This window comes from Hypomesus nipponensis, chromosome 25 (assembly GCF_054491055.1).
Source record: "Hypomesus nipponensis isolate SF chromosome 25, ASM5449105v1, whole genome shotgun sequence".
NCBI classification, from domain to species: domain Eukaryota; kingdom Metazoa; phylum Chordata; class Actinopteri; order Osmeriformes; family Osmeridae; genus Hypomesus; species Hypomesus nipponensis.
Genome location: NC_140385.1, coordinates 13,820,001 through 13,827,500, shown reverse-complemented (window position 1 = coordinate 13,827,500; position 7,500 = coordinate 13,820,001). Strand labels below are relative to the sequence as shown.

The following is a 7,500-nucleotide window of genomic DNA, read 5'->3' as shown; positions in this document are numbered from 1 at the left end:
CCAGGTGCTGTATGCTCTTTTGCTCATTCACTTAGAAACTGAAATCTTGCAATATGCACAAGTAGTCCTTCATGAAAGGGGCTGGAAGCTGTTTTCATTTTGACACGAGAGAGAGAGAGAGAGAGAGAGAGAGAGAGACCACCTTGCATTGTCAATTGCTAAATCTGTATATGGATAAGTAGCCTATGGTTGTCAACTTATTTCGTACGGCCATACCAGCCTGGCAACGCCCGATCTCGTCTGATCTCGGAAGCTAAGCAGGGTCGGGCCTGGTTAGTACTTGGATGGGAGACCGCCTGGGAATACCAGGTGCTGTATGCTCTTTTGCTCATTCACTTAGAAACTGAAATCTTGCAATATGCACAAGTAGTCCTTCATGAAAGGGGCTGGAAGCTGTTTTCATTTTGACACGAGAGAGAGAGAGAGAGAGAGAGAGACCACCTTGCATTGTCAATTGCTAAATCTGTATATGGATAAGTAGCCTATGGTTGTCAACTTATTTCGTACGGCCATACCAGCCTGGCAACGCCCGATCTCGTCTGATCTCGGAAGCTAAGCAGGGTCGGGCCTGGTTAGTACTTGGATGGGAGACCGCCTGGGAATACCAGGTGCTGTATGCTCTTTTGCTCATTCACTTAGAAACTGAAATCTTGCAATATGCACAAGTAGTCCTTCATGAAAGGGGCTGGAAGCTGTTTTCATTTTGACACGAGAGAGAGAGAGAGAGACCACCTTGCATTGTCAATTGCTAAATCTGTATATGGATAAGTAGCCTATGGTTGTCATCTTATTTCGTACGGCCATACCAGCCTGGCAACGCCCGATCTCGTCTGATCTCGGAAGCTAAGCAGGGTCGGGCCTGGTTAGTACTTGGATGGGAGACCGCCTGGGAATACCAGGTGCTGTATGCTCTTTTGCTCATTCACTTAGAAACTGAAATCTTGCAATATGCACAAGTAGTCCTTCATGAAAGGGGCTGGAAGCTGTCTTCATTTTGACACGAGAGAGAGAGAGAGAGAGAGAGAGAGAGAGAGACCACCTTGCATTGTCAATTGCTAAATCTGTATATGGATAAGTAGCCTATGGTTGTCAACTTATTTCGTACGGCCATACCAGCCTGGCAACGCCCGATCTCGTCTGATCTCGGAAGCTAAGCAGGGTCGGGCCTGGTTAGTACTTGGATGGGAGACCGCCTGGGAATACCAGGTGCTGTATGCTCTTTTGCTCATTCACTTAGAAACTGACATCTTGCAATATGCACAAGTAGTCCTTCATGAAAGGGGCTGGAAGCTGTTTTCATTTTGACACGAGAGAGAGAGAGAGAGACAGAGACCACCTTGCATTGTCAATTGCTAAATCTGTATATGGATAAGTAGCCTATGGTTGTCAACTTATTTTGTACGGCCATACCAGCCTGGCAACGCCCGATCTCGTCTGATCTCGGAAGCTAAGCAGGGTCGGGCCTGGTTAGTACTTGGATGGGAGACCGCCTGGGAATACCAGGTGCTGTATGCTCTTTTGCTCATTCACTTAGAAACTGAAATCTTGCAATATGCACAAGTAGTCCTTCATGAAAGGGGCTGGAAGCTGTTTTCATTTTGACACGAGAGAGAGAGAGAGAGACCACCTTGCATTGTCAATTGCTAAATCTGTATATGGATAAGTAGCCTATGGTTGTCAACTTATTTCGTACGGCCATACCAGCCTGGCAACGCCTGATCTCGTCTGATCTCGGAAGCTAAGCAGGGTCGGGCCTGGTTAGTACTTGGATGGGAGACCGCCTGGGAATACCAGGTGCTGTATGCTCTTTTGCTCATTCACTTAGAAACTGAAATCTTGCAATATGCACAAGTAGTCCTTCATGAAAGGGGCTGGAAGCTGTTTTCATTTTGACACGAGAGAGAGAGAGAGAGAGAGACCACCTTGCATTGTCAATTGCTAAATCTGTATATGGATAAGTAGCCTATGGTTGTCATCTTATTTCGTACGGCCATACCAGCCTGGCAACGCCCGATCTCGTCTGATCTCGGAAGCTAAGCAGGGTCGGGCCTGGTTAGTACTTGGATGGGAGACCGCCTGAGAATACCAGGTGCTGTATGCTCTTTTGCTCATTCACTTAGAAACTGAAATCTTGCAATATGCACAAGTAGTCCTTCATGAAAGGGGCTGGAAGCTGTTTTCATTTTGACACGAGAGAGAGAGAGAGACAGAGACCACCTTGCATTGTCAATTGCTAAATCTGTATATGGATAAGTAGCCTATGGTTGTCAACTTATTTCGTACGGCCATACCAGCCTGGCAACGCCCGATCTCGTCTGATCTCGGAAGCTAAGCAGGGTCGGGCCTGGTTAGTACTTGGATGGGAGACCGCCTGGGAATACCAGGTGCTGTATGCTCTTTTGCTCATTCACTTAGAAACTGAAATCTTGCAATATGCACAAGTAGTCCTTCATGAAAGGGGCTGGAAGCTGTTTTCATTTTGACACGAGAGAGAGAGAGAGAGAGAGAGAGAGAGAGAGAGAGAGAGAGAGAGAGAGAGAGAGAGAGAGAGAGAGAGAGAGAGAGACCACCTTGCATTGTCAATTGCTAAATCTGTATATGGATAAGTAGCCTATGGTTGTCAACTTATTTCGTACGGCCATACCAGCCTGGCAACGCCCGATCTCGTCTGATCTCGGAAGCTAAACAGGGTCGGGCCTGGTTAGTACTTGGATGGGAGACCGCCTGGGAATACCAGGTGCTGTATGCTCTTTTGCTCATTCACTTAGAAACTGAAATCTTGCAATATGCACAAGTAGTCCTTCATGAAAGGGGCTGGAAGCTGTTTTCATTTTGACACGAGAGAGAGAGAGAGACAGAGACCACCTTGCATTGTCAATTGCTAAATCTGTATATGGATAAGTAGCCTATGGTTGTCAACTTATTTCGTACGGCCATACCAGCCTGGCAACGCCCGATCTCGTCTGATCTCGGAAGCTAAGCAGGGTCGGGCCTGGTTAGTACTTGGATGGGAGACCGCCTGGGAATACCAGGTGCTGTATGCTCTTTTGCTCATTCACTTAGAAACTGAAATCTTGCAATATGCACAAGTAGTCCTTCATGAAAGGGGCTGGAAGCTGTTTTCATTTTGACACGAGAGAGAGAGAGAGAGACCACCTTGCATTGTCAATTGCTAAATCTGTATATGGATAAGTAGCCTATGGTTGTCAACTTATTTCGTACGGCCATACCAGCCTGGCAACGCCTGATCTCGTCTGATCTCGGAAGCTAAGCAGGGTCGGGCCTGGTTAGTACTTGGATGGGAGACCGCCTGGGAATACCAGGTGCTGTATGCTCTTTTGCTCATTCACTTAGAAACTGAAATCTTGCAATATGCACAAGTAGTCCTTCATGAAAGGGGCTGGAAGCTGTTTTCATTTTGACACGAGAGAGAGAGAGACAGAGACCACCTTGCATTGTCAATTGCTAAATCTGTATATGGATAAGTAGCCTATGGTTGTCAACTTATTTCGTACGGCCATACCAGCCTGGCAACGCCCGATCTCGTCTGATCTCGGAAGCTAAGCAGGGTCGGGCCTGGTTAGTACTTGGATGGGAGACCGCCTGGGAATACCAGGTGCTGTATGCTCTTTTGCTCATTCACTTAGAAACTGAAATCTTGCAATATGCACAAGTAGTCCTTCATGAAAGGGGCTGGAAGCTGTTTTCATTTTGACACGAGAGAGAGAGAGAGAGACCACCTTGCATTGTCAATTGCTAAATCTGTATATGGATAAGTAGCCTATGGTTGTCAACTTATTTCGTACGGCCATACCAGCCTGGCAACGCCTGATCTCGTCTGATCTCGGAAGCTAAGCAGGGTCGGGCCTGGTTAGTACTTGGATGGGAGACCGCCTGGGAATACCAGGTGCTGTATGCTCTTTTGCTCATTCACTTAGAAACTGAAATCTTGCAATATGCACAAGTAGTCCTTCATGAAAGGGGCTGGAAGCTGTTTTCATTTTGACACGAGAGAGAGAGAGAGAGAGAGAGAGAGAGAGAGACCACCTTGCATTGTCAATTGCTAAATCTGTATATGGATAAGTAGCCTATGGTTGTCATCTTATTTCGTACGGCCATACCAGCCTGGCAACGCCCGATCTCGTCTGATCTCGGAAGCTAAGCAGGGTCGGGCCTGGTTAGTACTTGGATGGGAGACCGCCTGAGAATACCAGGTGCTGTATGCTCTTTTGCTCATTCACTTAGAAACTGAAATCTTGCAATATGCACAAGTAGTCCTTCATGAAAGGGGCTGGAAGCTGTTTTCATTTTGACACGAGAGAGAGAGAGAGACAGAGACCACCTTGCATTGTCAATTGCTAAATCTGTATATGGATAAGTAGCCTATGGTTGTCAACTTATTTCGTACGGCCATACCAGCCTGGCAACGCCCGATCTCGTCTGATCTCGGAAGCTAAGCAGGGTCGGGCCTGGTTAGTACTTGGATGGGAGACCGCCTGGGAATACCAGGTGCTGTATGCTCTTTTGCTCATTCACTTAGAAACTGAAATCTTGCAATATGCACAAGTAGTCCTTCATGAAAGGGGCTGGAAGCTGTTTTCATTTTGACACGAGAGAGAGAGAGAGACAGAGACCACCTTGCATTGTCAATTGCTAAATCTGTATATGGATAAGTAGCCTATGGTTGTCAACTTATATCGTACGGCCATACCAGCCTGGCAACGCCCGATCTCGTCTGATCTCGGAAGCTAAGCAGGGTCGGGCCTGGTTAGTACTTGGATGGGAGACCGCCTGGGAATACCAGGTGCTGTATGCTCTTTTGCTCATTCACTTAGAAACTGAAATCTTGCAATATGCACAAGTAGTCCTTCATGAAAGGGGCTGGAAGCTGTTTTCATTTTGACACGAGAGAGAGAGAGAGAGACCACCTTGCATTGTCAATTGCTAAATCTGTATATGGATAAGTAGCCTATGGTTGTCAACTTATTTCGTACGGCCATACCAGCCTGGCAACGCCTGATCTCGTCTGATCTCGGAAGCTAAGCAGGGTCGGGCCTGGTTAGTACTTGGATGGGAGACCGCCTGGGAATACCAGGTGCTGTATGCTCTTTTGCTCATTCACTTAGAAACTGAAATCTTGCAATATGCACAAGTAGTCCTTCATGAAAGGGGCTGGAAGCTGTTTTCATTTTGACACGAGAGAGAGAGAGAGAGAGAGAGAGAGAGAGAGACCACCTTGCATTGTCAATTGCTAAATCTGTATATGGATAAGTAGCCTATGGTTGTCATCTTATTTCGTACGGCCATACCAGCCTGGCAACGCCCGATCTCGTCTGATCTCGGAAGCTAAGCAGGGTCGGGCCTGGTTAGTACTTGGATGGGAGACCGCCTGAGAATACCAGGTGCTGTATGCTCTTTTGCTCATTCACTTAGAAACTGAAATCTTGCAATATGCACAAGTAGTCCTTCATGAAAGGGGCTGGAAGCTGTTTTCATTTTGACACGAGAGAGAGAGAGACAGAGACCACCTTGCATTGTCAATTGCTAAATCTGTATATGGATAAGTAGCCTATGGTTGTCAACTTATTTCGTACGGCCATACCAGCCTGGCAACGCCCGATCTCGTCTGATCTCGGAAGCTAAGCAGGGTCGGGCCTGGTTAGTACTTGGATGGGAGACCGCCTGGGAATACCAGGTGCTGTATGCTCTTTTGCTCATTCACTTAGAAACTGAAATCTTGCAATATGCACAAGTAGTCCTTCATGAAAGGGGCTGGAAGCTGTTTTCATTTTGACACGAGAGAGAGAGAGAGAGAGAGAGAGAGAGAGAGAGAGACCACCTTGCATTGTCAATTGCTAAATCTGTATATGGATAAGTAGCCTATGGTTGTCAACTTATTTCGTACGGCCATACCAGCCTGGCAACGCCCGATCTCGTCTGATCTCGAAAGCTAAACAGGGTCGGGCCTGGTTAGTACTTGGATGGGAGACCGCCTGGGAATACCAGGTGCTGTATGCTCTTTTGCTCATTCACTTAGAAACTGAAATCTTGCAATATGCACAAGTAGTCCTTCATGAAAGGGGCTGGAAGCTGTTTTCATTTTGACACGAGAGAGAGAGAGAGAGACCACCTTGCATTGTCAATTGCTAAATCTGTATATGGATAAGTAGCCTATGGTTGTCAACTTATTTCGTACGGCCATACCAGCCTGGCAACGCCCGATCTCGTCTGATCTCGGAAGCTAAGCAGGGTTGGGCCTGGTTAGTACTTGGATGGGAGACCGCCTGGGAATACCAGGTGCTGTATGCTCTTTTGCTCATTCACTTAGAAACTGAAATCTTGCAATATGCACAAGTAGTCCTTCATGAAAGGGGCTGGAAGCTGTTTTCATTTTGACACGAGAGAGAGAGAGAGAGAGAGAGAGAGAGAGACCACCTTGCATTGTCAATTGCTAAATCTGTATATGGATAAGTAGCCTATGGTTGTCATCTTATTTCGTACGGCCATACCAGCCTGGCAACGCCCGATCTCGTCTGATCTCGGAAGCTAAGCAGGGTCGGGCCTGGTTAGTACTTGGATGGGAGACCGCCTGAGAATACCAGGTGCTGTATGCTCTTTTGCTCATTCACTTAGAAACTGAAATCTTGCAATATGCACAAGTAGTCCTTCATGAAAGGGGCTGGAAGCTGTTTTCATTTTGACACGAGAGAGAGAGAGAGACAGAGACCACCTTGCATTGTCAATTGCTAAATCTGTATATGGATAAGTAGCCTATGGTTGTCAACTTATTTCGTACGGCCATACCAGCCTGGCAACGCCCGATCTCGTCTGATCTCGGAAGCTAAGCAGGGTCGGGCCTGGTTAGTACTTGGATGGGAGACCGCCTGGGAATACCAGGTGCTGTATGCTCTTTTGCTCATTCACTTAGAAACTGAAATCTTGCAATATGCACAAGTAGTCCTTCATGAAAGGGGCTGGAAGCTGTTTTCATTTTGACACGAGAGAGAGAGAGAGAGAGAGAGAGAGAGAGAGAGAGAGAGAGAGACCACCTTGCATTGTCAATTGCTAAATCTGTATATGGATAAGTAGCCTATGGTTGTCAACTTATTTCGTACGGCCATACCAGCCTGGCAACGCCCGATCTCGTCTGATCTCGAAAGCTAAACAGGGTCGGGCCTGGTTAGTACTTGGATGGGAGACCGCCTGGGAATACCAGGTGCTGTATGCTCTTTTGCTCATTCACTTAGAAACTGAAATCTTGCAATATGCACAAGTAGTCCTTCATGAAAGGGGCTGGAAGCTGTTTTCATTTTGACACGAGAGAGAGAGAGAGAGACCACCTTGCATTGTCAATTGCTAAATCTGTATATGGATAAGTAGCCTATGGTTGTCAACTTATTTCGTACGGCCATACCAGCCTGGCAACGCCCGATCTCGTCTGATCTCGGAAGCTAAGCAGGGTTGGGCCTGGTTAGTACTTGGATGGGAGACCGCCTGGGA

General features: G+C 47.0%; 24 non-coding genes and 2 pseudogenes across 24 annotated transcripts in view; all 26 read left to right on the top strand.

Annotated features, from left to right (window-relative positions):
• The window catches only part of LOC146223296 (5S ribosomal RNA), a 119-nt gene extending 103 nt beyond the window's left edge, over positions 1–16 (top strand). The window contains exon 1 of the ribosomal RNA XR_014746904.1: positions 1–16. This exon is cut by the window's left edge and continues 103 nt beyond it. This is a non-coding gene — a ribosomal RNA (5S ribosomal RNA).
• Positions 17–202: 186 nt separating this feature from the next.
• On the top strand, positions 203–321 carry LOC146223295 (5S ribosomal RNA). The gene has a single exon (XR_014746902.1). It is a non-coding gene; the product is annotated as a 5S ribosomal RNA (ribosomal RNA).
• Positions 322–501: 180 nt separating this feature from the next.
• LOC146223294 (5S ribosomal RNA) lies at positions 502–620 on the top strand. The gene has a single exon (XR_014746901.1). It is a non-coding gene; the product is annotated as a 5S ribosomal RNA (ribosomal RNA).
• A 172-nt stretch (positions 621–792) lies between these two features.
• LOC146223293 (5S ribosomal RNA) lies at positions 793–911 on the top strand. The gene has a single exon (XR_014746900.1). It is a non-coding gene; the product is annotated as a 5S ribosomal RNA (ribosomal RNA).
• Positions 912–1,099: 188 nt separating this feature from the next.
• Positions 1,100–1,218, top strand: LOC146223292 (5S ribosomal RNA). Its single transcript, XR_014746899.1, has one exon. It is a non-coding gene; the product is annotated as a 5S ribosomal RNA (ribosomal RNA).
• A 178-nt stretch (positions 1,219–1,396) lies between these two features.
• LOC146223291 (5S ribosomal RNA) lies at positions 1,397–1,515 on the top strand. Its single transcript, XR_014749255.1, has one exon. It is a non-coding gene; the product is annotated as a 5S ribosomal RNA (ribosomal RNA).
• Positions 1,516–1,687: 172 nt separating this feature from the next.
• LOC146223290 (5S ribosomal RNA) lies at positions 1,688–1,806 on the top strand. Its single transcript, XR_014749550.1, has one exon. It is a non-coding gene; the product is annotated as a 5S ribosomal RNA (ribosomal RNA).
• Positions 1,807–1,982: 176 nt separating this feature from the next.
• Positions 1,983–2,101, top strand: LOC146223289 (5S ribosomal RNA). The gene has a single exon (XR_014748865.1). It is a non-coding gene; the product is annotated as a 5S ribosomal RNA (ribosomal RNA).
• A 176-nt stretch (positions 2,102–2,277) lies between these two features.
• LOC146223288 (5S ribosomal RNA) lies at positions 2,278–2,396 on the top strand. Its single transcript, XR_014746898.1, has one exon. It is a non-coding gene; the product is annotated as a 5S ribosomal RNA (ribosomal RNA).
• A 234-nt stretch (positions 2,397–2,630) lies between these two features.
• On the top strand, positions 2,631–2,749 carry LOC146223287 (5S ribosomal RNA). The gene has a single exon (XR_014749170.1). It is a non-coding gene; the product is annotated as a 5S ribosomal RNA (ribosomal RNA).
• Positions 2,750–2,925: 176 nt separating this feature from the next.
• Positions 2,926–3,044, top strand: LOC146223286 (5S ribosomal RNA). The gene has a single exon (XR_014746897.1). It is a non-coding gene; the product is annotated as a 5S ribosomal RNA (ribosomal RNA).
• Positions 3,045–3,216: 172 nt separating this feature from the next.
• On the top strand, positions 3,217–3,335 carry LOC146223285 (5S ribosomal RNA). Its single transcript, XR_014749549.1, has one exon. It is a non-coding gene; the product is annotated as a 5S ribosomal RNA (ribosomal RNA).
• Positions 3,336–3,509: 174 nt separating this feature from the next.
• On the top strand, positions 3,510–3,628 carry LOC146223284 (5S ribosomal RNA). The gene has a single exon (XR_014746896.1). It is a non-coding gene; the product is annotated as a 5S ribosomal RNA (ribosomal RNA).
• A 172-nt stretch (positions 3,629–3,800) lies between these two features.
• Positions 3,801–3,919, top strand: LOC146223283 (5S ribosomal RNA). The gene has a single exon (XR_014749548.1). It is a non-coding gene; the product is annotated as a 5S ribosomal RNA (ribosomal RNA).
• Positions 3,920–4,107: 188 nt separating this feature from the next.
• LOC146223282 (5S ribosomal RNA) lies at positions 4,108–4,226 on the top strand. Its single transcript, XR_014748864.1, has one exon. It is a non-coding gene; the product is annotated as a 5S ribosomal RNA (ribosomal RNA).
• Positions 4,227–4,402: 176 nt separating this feature from the next.
• LOC146223281 (5S ribosomal RNA) lies at positions 4,403–4,521 on the top strand. The gene has a single exon (XR_014746895.1). It is a non-coding gene; the product is annotated as a 5S ribosomal RNA (ribosomal RNA).
• A 176-nt stretch (positions 4,522–4,697) lies between these two features.
• LOC146223280 (5S ribosomal RNA) lies at positions 4,698–4,816 on the top strand. The gene has a single exon (XR_014746894.1). It is a non-coding gene; the product is annotated as a 5S ribosomal RNA (ribosomal RNA).
• Positions 4,817–4,988: 172 nt separating this feature from the next.
• On the top strand, positions 4,989–5,107 carry LOC146223279 (5S ribosomal RNA). Its single transcript, XR_014749547.1, has one exon. It is a non-coding gene; the product is annotated as a 5S ribosomal RNA (ribosomal RNA).
• A 188-nt stretch (positions 5,108–5,295) lies between these two features.
• LOC146223278 (5S ribosomal RNA) lies at positions 5,296–5,414 on the top strand. The gene has a single exon (XR_014748862.1). It is a non-coding gene; the product is annotated as a 5S ribosomal RNA (ribosomal RNA).
• Positions 5,415–5,588: 174 nt separating this feature from the next.
• On the top strand, positions 5,589–5,707 carry LOC146223277 (5S ribosomal RNA). Its single transcript, XR_014746893.1, has one exon. It is a non-coding gene; the product is annotated as a 5S ribosomal RNA (ribosomal RNA).
• Positions 5,708–5,899: 192 nt separating this feature from the next.
• LOC146223276 (5S ribosomal RNA) lies at positions 5,900–6,018 on the top strand (annotated as a pseudogene).
• A 172-nt stretch (positions 6,019–6,190) lies between these two features.
• On the top strand, positions 6,191–6,309 carry LOC146223275 (5S ribosomal RNA). The gene has a single exon (XR_014747973.1). It is a non-coding gene; the product is annotated as a 5S ribosomal RNA (ribosomal RNA).
• A 186-nt stretch (positions 6,310–6,495) lies between these two features.
• Positions 6,496–6,614, top strand: LOC146223274 (5S ribosomal RNA). Its single transcript, XR_014748861.1, has one exon. It is a non-coding gene; the product is annotated as a 5S ribosomal RNA (ribosomal RNA).
• Positions 6,615–6,790: 176 nt separating this feature from the next.
• LOC146223273 (5S ribosomal RNA) lies at positions 6,791–6,909 on the top strand. Its single transcript, XR_014746891.1, has one exon. It is a non-coding gene; the product is annotated as a 5S ribosomal RNA (ribosomal RNA).
• A 200-nt stretch (positions 6,910–7,109) lies between these two features.
• LOC146223272 (5S ribosomal RNA) lies at positions 7,110–7,228 on the top strand (annotated as a pseudogene).
• A 172-nt stretch (positions 7,229–7,400) lies between these two features.
• The window catches only part of LOC146223271 (5S ribosomal RNA), a 119-nt gene continuing 19 nt past the window's right edge, over positions 7,401–7,500 (top strand). Inside the window, exon 1 of the ribosomal RNA XR_014747961.1 lies at positions 7,401–7,500. This exon is cut by the window's right edge and continues 19 nt beyond it. This is a non-coding gene — a ribosomal RNA (5S ribosomal RNA).